Source organism: Stylophora pistillata, chromosome 1, assembly GCF_964205215.1.
Source record: "Stylophora pistillata chromosome 1, jaStyPist1.2, whole genome shotgun sequence".
Classification (NCBI taxonomy): domain Eukaryota; kingdom Metazoa; phylum Cnidaria; class Anthozoa; order Scleractinia; family Pocilloporidae; genus Stylophora; species Stylophora pistillata.
In genome coordinates this window covers 54885982-54896257 of record NC_142519.1, presented here as the reverse complement: position 1 = coordinate 54896257, position 10276 = coordinate 54885982, and the positions used below count along the sequence as shown (strand labels likewise).

General features: G+C 35.8%; 1 protein-coding gene across 5 annotated transcripts in view; it reads left to right on the top strand.

The window, feature by feature from the left end:
* The first annotated feature begins 1405 nt into the window (after window positions 1-1405).
* LOC111320922 (octopamine receptor beta-2R) overlaps window positions 1406-10276 on the top strand; it is a 37723-nt gene continuing 28852 nt past the window's right edge. Inside the window, exon 1 of one of the 5 annotated variants that reach the window (XM_088763143.1) lies at window positions 1406-1464. The gene's annotated coding sequence lies outside the window, so the exon portion shown is untranslated. Of the gene's footprint in view, window positions 1465-6386; window positions 6475-7152; window positions 7271-10276 lie in introns of those variants that run through there. The other 4 variants (XM_088763150.1, XM_088763158.1, XM_022923659.2 and 1 more) reach the window with 4 other exon arrangements.

Here is a 10276-nt window from a genome sequence, read left to right as displayed (position 1 = left end):
GACATGTACAATGTCAGGAGGCAATCGTGTTTACAAACCACGTACTTGACATTAATGTTAACATCTTTCAAAGAGTATTGATCAACATAATAATAATGATCTCATTATTTGATACAGGGATTCGGCTGAAGTGTTTTGATGAGTTTAAATTAAAAAAAGATGGAAAGAATGTTCTAGCTCTCAGTGCCTCTTTTCGTGAATTTTTCAATGAGCATTTGTCTTAACACAATAGAAGTCCTACCAAAGTTTTATTTGTTACTTGAAACAACCGATAAGCAAAAAGAATGTAAACAAGACATTCAGCTAGAGTAGATTTTTTGATCGATTCTTGAGCCTACCGACGTCATATTTTTGCTCTACTTAGTTCTCAGGTTTCCTTGCGGTATCTTTCAGAGAGAGGAGTCTGAAAATAAAACTCAAAGCAATTTTTGATTTTTCAATGCCGAGAATGCCCTTGTAAGGGTAAAAACAACTTAAATACTTACCAAAACAAAAAGGGCAATATTTGATCGAGAGCGGAAGATCACACTTAAAGAATATATCTCCCCTAGACACCTGCGTTTAGACATGTATTACCTTGTTACATCATTCACCTGCATAAAATCATTAATACAATACCGAGGCATACTGGCCTACTGTTCACTTTTCGCTCGTCACGCTAAGTCCAAGTTGAAGAGGACTATTTCTTTAAAAGGACGAAACACTGGTTAAATGCCCAAATGCAAGGAAAACAAACTAATTTCATTGGTGATTTTTTATGTTACATGATTTGGAGATTTATGACAACCTCAAAACATCTTGGCATCTTTAACATGAACGACACTCACCGCGAGCATAACTTCAAACTTGATAAACGTTTTGTCGGCGTCTGGTTTAGCAAAGACGCTAGTACTGTGTAAGCGGTGGCGTTCGTGCTGGATACAGCACATAAACCTTGCTTGTATCTATATTCTTTTCATTTGGTTGGATTGTGCAAGTTATTATCGCAACGTGTCCCGAAATTTGGATTATTTTTTCCTGACGACGTTCATCTCAATAGATACAAAAAATTGCCGAAGAATGAGCTGACTTGATTTTTCCACCGCTGGACTGAATGTCATTTAAATATAGGGCACTCTATGCTGATTAGCGATGATGGAAAACATGGCAGATCAAAGACACGTACACATTGACGAATTTTTTTCAACTAGGTTATATCAAATTTGCATATTCTTTTGACTGAATATTTGATGATTTATTTCAACATTTCAATTGAAAGAGAACGAACAGTTCACTTTACCTTATCAGCAAAGAGTTAAAGATTGTCAGAAAGGGTCTAAAACACTTACCATTTATCCCAAGGCTGATAACTCCCGCAAATGTCTAACGGTGAAATTAATAACCATTTATTTACTTTTCGATGCAGATCGGCGGTTTTTCACTTCAGCTTGCATTTGTGTCGCGACCATTGTGCTTCTATCAAAGGTTTGTTTAAACCAGCATCTCAGCTGGAGTATAATTAAAAATTTCGTGGACATGGGCAAAGTGCTCGTTCCTCTTCACTCCTGTTGCTTTTCAGGAGGGATTTCCATTAGTTACGATAGAATATAAAGGGTCGATACGGCACAATGTCGTTTGGTTATCCACTCGTTAATCAAAAGAACCTTAGCTTAACACGCTGTGGTATTAGATACACAGAATGAACCTATATCGAATTATGAAAGAACAGAGAGAGGATAATTAAGTTTAAGTGGTATAGACGACAATAATACAAATAATACGATTATCTTGTGGCGCTATTATTCAGATTCGCATAAACATAATTTGACAGGCGTTAACATCCGATTTCTTGATATTATTTTTTATTGAGGACAAAATGTTTAATTTGATAATTTTTCTAAGCCAGACTTAATTTGTTAATCCTAATACCGGTATATTCATTGCTGATGATAAAAATGTTTTATGAAAATTTTTGTTTTGAGTAAAGATACTGTTAACAGAGCTTTAGAAATGTATTCGAACAAGAGGGCTAGTTTGTGATTGGTGAAAAATATGTGCGAAAAGGTTTGTCAAATCTTATTTGGGCTCTTCGAGTTGTTTTTTTACTGTATGTCACGTGACAACAATATGACACTGTTATTTGTCCTGTTCAGTGTAGAATGTGTTCTCTAACACATTTCATTTAAACTAAGTCTCGCTATTCCAGGACACCACTCAGACATTACTACTAACCCAGCACTGAATTTTTGAATGAAACTATCACGATGAATTTTTTACTCCTATCGTGTCTTTGTTTTCGTGTCCCATCACTTTTTCTGTGTCCGTACCATTAAGCATTCAAACCAATTTAAGGAAACCGGTTTTTTCCCATTTCTTCGATAGAATTTGAAAAAAGATTTGTAAGTCGAAAGCTGAGGGAAAAAAAACAGATCCATGGAAGGGAAAGTAGAGAAGAGTTCATAACCATGATTTTACACCTGCTTTATATCCGATTTCTTGACAGTTTATTTCGATGTCCTCTGTGGGACTTAATTTGTAAATTTTACTACACACATTCTGGATTATAAAAATCTCGTAACAAATTTTTGTTTTGATTGTGAAATGCTGTAAAGTTTTGAAGTATTCTAGAACGTTATTGAATGAAAGTGGGCCTATTCGGTAAAAGGAGCAGTAATTAAGGAATTTTTAGTGTTTTTGATTAGCTTTACCCTTTACTCGTTCCTCAAAAAAATAATTTGGATATATCAACAAAGTTGAAGTGGTAAATTGGCCACCGTAACGATTACAAAAGCTGACGTTTCGAGCGTTAGCCCTTCGTCGGAGCGAATAGAGCGAATTCCTCTATTCGCTCCGACGAAGGGTTAACGCTCGAAACGTCAGCTTTTGTAATAGTTACGGTGGCCAATTCACCACTTCAACTTTGTTGATATATCCAAATTATTTCGTTACTCCCACCGACGCAGCCCCAAACAGTTTCTTTCGAAACTATCAGCCTCAAAAAAATACCTCTGATATTGATGATGACAATGATTTTTATAATAATAATACTATGGTTTTATGATTTTGATAACGATTTTAGATGATGTATTTTACTCTATAGGCCAGTTGATATGATTTTAAAATGTAAGTCAACTGTTCATTAAGGTATTAGCTGTTTTGAGAACCCTGCTTGTTCTGGATACTTAACGATTGGACTCAGATCAAGAATTTAAGCTTTCTAATACCTGAGGATTTTTTTTACAGGCAGCTGGATAGTTTTTCATAACACTACCCTTTTTTTATTTTATTACCTTTACACGCATTAACAGTTTTCAGTTTTCTGAAACATGTTTCCAAATTGAGGCGCATAGATTTAACTACATCCTTACACACGATAGCAAGAACGTTGACTCCTAAAAAACATTAGCAATGAGCGATGAGAGCCAATGGCTTTATATTATGGGTATACATATACAAAATAATCATAATTAGTTGCAAGTGGTAAGTGATTGAAGCCATCGAAGCTTTCCTGAAAAAAGAGAATTATTAGGATCACAACCAAAGATTTTCCATGAATAATGGAAAAAAGTAAAGCACTGATTATGTAACAGTGCAAACATTTTCCATAAATCCTAGGCTCTCATTTTCCATGAATCATACTGCATCGTTTCTGAAAAGCACTGATCATATTAACACAATAGCCAACCTCGCACAAAATGGGCATCCCATCATGTTTTTGCAGAAGACGACTTACAATGTAACTGGCTTCACCGTTTTTCTTTTCTACAAAATTAACGAATTAGCATGATTCGGCAGATTGCATATAAAATTACCACCTAGTAACGTAAGAACTGCAGTTGTAATTTTCCTAAAAACAGGCAAGTTAATGACAAGTATTAAGTCTGCGTACAGCTTACTTTGATATTATAAGTGCAAAAAAAAAAGCAATTTGTCCATTATCAATTGTAAATAATTTCTCATTAAAAAAGAAGGTATGCGCAGAGGAAATCAGAGCGACCTCCAATATTAGCAAGTTTTTGGAGAATCTCTGTTGGTCCAATTTTTAAAATGACTATATATTATTCTGGCTAAAAGTAAAATCGACTCAACTTCCATATACTCCTTTAAAAACTCCTACATTGCATGAAAAATATGCATAGCTCATCGTAACGCGTTAAGGCACTGCTGTAGCGGAGGACAGTCGTGTTAAGCTGCAACAATTTGCAGATATAGTATCTCAATACTTGTATGAAAAGACAATTACTTCTATGATAGGTTGCCCATTGTTTTATTTTACTTGCGGTGGGGTATGTTAAACTTGTTCCGAGCGCTAACGCATTCGACTGGCTTCCTCACTTATCGATGGAATCGATGATGTAATTTATATTTATAGGCGTAGGAAACCTTAGCCAGGGGACCGGTCATTATCTGTCACCTAGGGCCTGATCTCCCCCTAATGCTCTGAAGTATTCTAATGCTCCCATCCCTCCCAACCCCCCAACCCCCCCCCCCATTGGCAGTCAATTTTCTATAATCTCCACTTTATCCTCAGCCACAACTGATGCCCCCCTCCGTTTCTTCCGCAAACCATGTGATTGCCCCTTTCCAAAAAAGGAAAAAAATCTTCCGACTCCTTCCAAGGCGATATATATTGACTGGTCCTTAGCAGTGTTATTAATACAAACTGTCTACTTGATGCAAATCGTGCCATTATTTTAAAATATTACAATATTATTTTACAATATTATTTTACAATATTATTTTACAATATTATTTTACAATATTATTTTATTATTTTACAATTTTTTAAAATAACATTGAAATTTTCACGCAGCTTATACTCCAAAGTTTTCGGAGAATCACCCGCGTGTGACGTTATCGATCGTAGCTCTGTTATTTGTGCTGTTGTTGTTCTAATCTGTGTTAGGTAATGACTTCTAAAATGAAATACCAGTAAGTGACGGTGTCAATAGACTCTGTCACCCTGAATTGTTCTTATCGCTCACTTGGTTTTTATTTTTTTGAGCCCTTTACCTCGGCATCGGCAGGTATTTCTATAAGCTCGTGCTCTTTCAACCTTGTGAATTGAAAACCGGCTCTCTTTTATGGAGGATTTTTCCTTCACTTTTTCTTCCACTTCGACAACTTCCTGTTCAAAAATTTCTCCGCGTATGCCGATCTTACAATTCGTATATTCGCTACTGTCCATTTTTCAGAAATTTGTCATTGTTTTTCGAGAAAAATTCTTTGCCGATATGGCAAGGATTGGTGAGCGTTGTATTACATACGTCAATTTTATCATCTATCACCTTATTGACAATGACTCTCGACCAATGAACGCGTAGAATTTCTACAGTTATTGTAAAACATACTACGACCCACTTTCAATATAGTTAAGCTAAATTTCAAAAAACTGGTTCTCTTAACCAGAAAAGAGAGGAAAAGAAAAGCGGCAACATTATTCAATTTCATCTTTTCACCCGCAATAAGAATAATCTCAATTTTGCAATTAATCTGTGTCGTCGTATCTTCTTTCAGAGAAAAATCCTGACGGATATCTGAAGAATACTTTTGAAAGCAGTTTGATTAGGATCCGATGAGGCCAATAGAAAGTAACGGTCATCTTGGAATTTTTAATTTTCACGCAGTATGTATAAATTTGTGTGTCCAGTCTGAATGGAGACGCTTATGTACTGCGTTAAAAAGAGAAGGAGAACTATCGAGTCAGGAAAGAAGCCGATATTTATCTTTATCCAGGAAGTTGAACATAGTTTGCCGAGATGGCCGGCACCTCAACCCCAGTTGAAAGAGAAACCGGTATATTATCTGTTCCCCCCTAGCTATGTTGTGTCCGATTTTCCTGTTTTCAAGCATGTCTATCTTAACATTCCGTAAATACATTTGTCTTTTGAAATAATCTTAATTAATAATCCTTACTAAAAATAGATGCGACGAAACAATTAACAAGATGAGATCGCTTTCATCGTAAGTACAAAGCCAAAATTGATTAAGATTGTTTTCGAGTTTTTTTTTTATTAACGCCACTTTAATCAAACAAGGGGAATAAAATTTTTTAGAAATATTTTCAAAATTTACTATATTTCCTTTAGGAGTGACGTTTCAGCGGGTACACCGGTAAATGTAGGCCGCCTCAGCGGGGTTTTACACAAAAGATAGGTTATCGTTAAAAGTAAGAGCGTCTACCACGGTTGTTTGCACTCCATATTTTTATTTTATGATACGTGCTTTTCCTCATGGAACTGATCAATAAAAACTCAAGCGGTGTTTAACGGAAATGCCTTTATTTACAGAGTTTAAGGTCGGCTATATTTATTTCATTTCAGAGTTGTTGCTGGAATCGGAGATTAACTTTACAGAAGGCCTTTTTTAAGCGAATCGCAATTGGAGAAACTTCACTCTCGCAGTACTTTTACTATGTGCCGCAGGGTTGCAAATTATCATCGGCTGGCTTTGAGGGGCGATAGAATGCTACTTGAGAGTTGAAAGCCTCTCCGGGTTGGTATCCTCTATATGTTTACGGATTAGTTTTCTGTTACTAACAGGAAGTGATTATCACTTCTTCCATAGGGCAGGATGAGACAAGATTGGCAATTAAGCCCTCTAACGAACCTTAAAGCGCATTTAACGTCATTAATAACGCATGATGGTCGTAAACGATGCTTTTAAAATGTATATCTTGATAAAAATCGCGTTGAAACAGTTATTATAAGAGAGCCAGAGGCACTGCTCTGTTAGAAATGAAACCACGAGCTTAACATTGCCGCTCGAACTTTAAGTGACTTAGGGCATGGTGTATGCTCACCTAAAAATTACTTTTAACTCCATAAACATTGTCTAATCTCAGCACAATTTATATTTACACAAATTAGCAGTCTATTGATCTCTGTGTAATAGGGAATGAGTCTGAAATAGAACGGATTAATCTCAGTTTGTCTGAAAGAAATAAAATGTTATCCGTAATCTGTAAACGAGATCGAATAATTCCCCTTTGAAAATTCAACCACGCTTCTTATAGAGTGCTTAATAAAAATTTCGAACCAATTTTAAAAAAATAATTTAAGAGTTAATTGAATTTTATTTTGGCTACGATGTGACCGTTTGGTCCGGCAGATGATATCAGCCGTTGATGAAAGAAATGTGCGTGTTTGCGCATGCCCTGGGGATATTATATGAGGCCACCTTGCCCAACTTTCCAATCAGAAATTCGCTCGGTCGCTGCTATAAGAGGTTAAACAAGAAAGCCTCTAGGAGGACTCGTCCATTTCGCTTTTCATCTTGTAGTCGGTAAGAGGTATGTTTTATTTTTAACCTTTGAACGTTAGGTGTATCCAACATCTGACTTTCGTAACTAACTTTGCCAATCAAGTAGGAGGAGGGTTCAATATGGGCAGAATAAATCCCTTTTAATTTATAGACATTAAAATTGCGAAATCCGTTTTAGTCCTTTTAAAAATAAATCGTGGGAGAACCATAGACAAGATTTATGTGGATATAAAACTAAATATTGAGCCTAAAAGTGATAGCTTCAAGTAATGCTGTATTATATTCTGTAAGCGAATGGTGTGATGTGTACGGTGTGTCGAAGAAGTGCTAGGTAAGGTGAGATCTTTCAAATAAGGGCTAAATCAAGGAACACTTTTCTGTATACTGCTTAAGTGGTTTCTCATTTTGCTTAAAGGCTTAGTGGGTGACCATTTAAATGAAAGCTATTAAGCGGTTTTGTTATACGGTACTTGATGATGAATCCTTGTGGTGTGGTCATATAGATGGAAGGTTCAGAGCAGCAGTTTTTATTTCCTACTGTTTCTTACGGTGCACAAGGTGCTTTCAGCTTTTAAGTCTATGTATGAAACTTTTATATTAGCTATTTAAATGGTGGTCAGTGGGTGTTACTGTGGTTTAGTGCTGTTTCAACTCTCTGTAATATGATTCTGATTATTTGAATTCGTGAAGTTATGACTACTTTAGTGTTATTGGCAACTGCTCTCATAAATTACTGTTTGTCAGTCTCAAACAGATCGCCTGTTAACTTTGAAATTGTGGAAAGAGATGTTATTCATACTGTAGACATAAAAGGTCAAAAGCGTTGTTCACAAGAAAAGAAAGACTGAACTATTAAGCGTGTTTTTTTTAGTATGGAATCAGAATTGAAAACATGTTGTTGTAAATAATGATTGGACGCATTCACTGGTCAAGCCAGGACCTAAATTTCAAAACAATCTAACCCCTTTATATGCAAATATTGTTAGTTTGTTTGCTTGTTATCTTTTATATGATCAAGCTTGCTTTTCCAGAATCCCCATGGCCAGATACTGGAAAATGATATCCTATATTTCTATGGAGGTAACTAAAAAGGCCAAACTCGATTTGGAGTTTTAATTAAAAAAAACAAGTTTTGACCACGAGCCCAATTTTAAATTTCTTCCAAAATTAAAGGCATTGTGAATTTTTTCGGACGAAAATTCCGAGTGCTAGAATACTCGAAAGAAGTAGTCGCTTTCAAATTTCCTGATTACAGTAGCCATAGTCAGATAGCTAGGTCTAATTAGTTACTTCTTTTAAGTGGTTACGGTTGACATGCTTCAAAAGATATCATATGTCGTGGAACAAATTCTATTTCTCAGCCCCCCCATTTTTTTTTGTCTCTTTAACACGATTACATTCATTTCCGACAAAGTCGCCGAAGTTACCGTTTGCTACTATAGGTTGTAAAAGGTTTAAGCAACATTAAATCCAAGAAATTATTCCGAGGCAAGAGAGCACGAATCCTAAAGAGTTGTGCGCCCTATTTTTATTAATACCTGGATCATGGATGAGTAGTCGGAATGAGGCAGTAGTGATAGTTTTATACGCGGGCGCCTAAGATAAGCAAAAAGACAAATGAACAAAGAGTCAAAATAACAAGCAACTAAACACACTCATTTACCTTTGAAGCAAGGTAGATAAAAAACAGAAATTAATTTCCTTTTTTTCAAATTAAATCGAATTTAAAATTAATTAAAGTAGACAATTGCTAAAGGCTGATACGCAACAACAACATTCAAATAATGATCTGCGTTACCATAAAGTGAGTTCATATATTATCACGGAATACACGTGCCTTAGGGGCTCTGATATCGATGTTTTCCCGCTCCAACGTTGATTCAGAAAAAAGGGGAAGGTTGTAATTTGAGTCTGCAAATCGCCCTTCGTGGTCTCCCTGTAGAATTACGGGATAAAAACGCAGAATTTTTAGCCGGGCAAAAGTATATTTGAAAGTTAATAGGAAACAAGATACTACAAGAATCTGGAGATTAAGGTGAAATGCAAGGCAATGAAAAATGAATAAACCAATTCAGATTTTTTTTAGGCGAGAATTTTGTATAATCTGTAGCTAGCCTAAGTTTGAAGTTACCACTTCAAGAAATTTTTCTCACTTTCTCAGAATTAGATTGTGTTTTTAATTGAATGTTTGGCGAGGAATGTTTATTAGTATTTTAATTGTTTTTGCAGCCTTTTGTAATCAAGTGTTCTCTTCTTGGCGATTGAACAGTTGTGTGGCTTTCACTCTTCAGATCAAGCTCTGCTACACTTTGTAGCAAAAACTCTTGATTTTCATAGGAATCTTTGTGTCAGTTTTGGCTAATCTCTGCACGGCTCGCCTTCTTTTTGTGGGCTTTTTGGAAAGGGCTAAAGCGTGCTTCTTTTCACTAGAAAAATCGAATAAGAAATGAGGAGTGTGACAAAAGGAACTTCCAGAGTAATTTAATTGCGATATCGCGTTATTTTAACATTGTTTGTTTCTGAGGTAACAGATCAAAAACGACTGAGCTATTTTGACCGTTCATGAGAAATGGCTGTGAACAGTCACTCAGCGGGAAAACCGCATTTTCGCTCATATAATTATGCGTAGTAACGTTTTTTTTATTAATTATTTTTTGGGAAAAAAAGTAATTATTTGAAAGTGGTATGCTGAAAAATAAAAAACCCTAAATTGATCACAAGCCCTAATACCTCGCTTGAATTACTTTGTTCATCTAGAAACAAAGTCTAGACGACTGACGCAAGACTTCAATAATTCAGTTACTGAAACGAGACCGTTGACTACCAAAATAAAGACTGAAAGTTTCAAATCTTAGGTGGGAGTCATATTTGTATGCAGTTTTCGGAGAACGATCATAAGTTACCTGACAGGTCTCAGAATGTGTCATCCCGGTTCAATTTTGGTAGAGAAGGAAGCCCTCCTATGAGGAAAAGCGAAATTCATTGAAATTCGGAATTAATGTTTTCTGTATTGCCCTAGCTTTTAAACTAACCT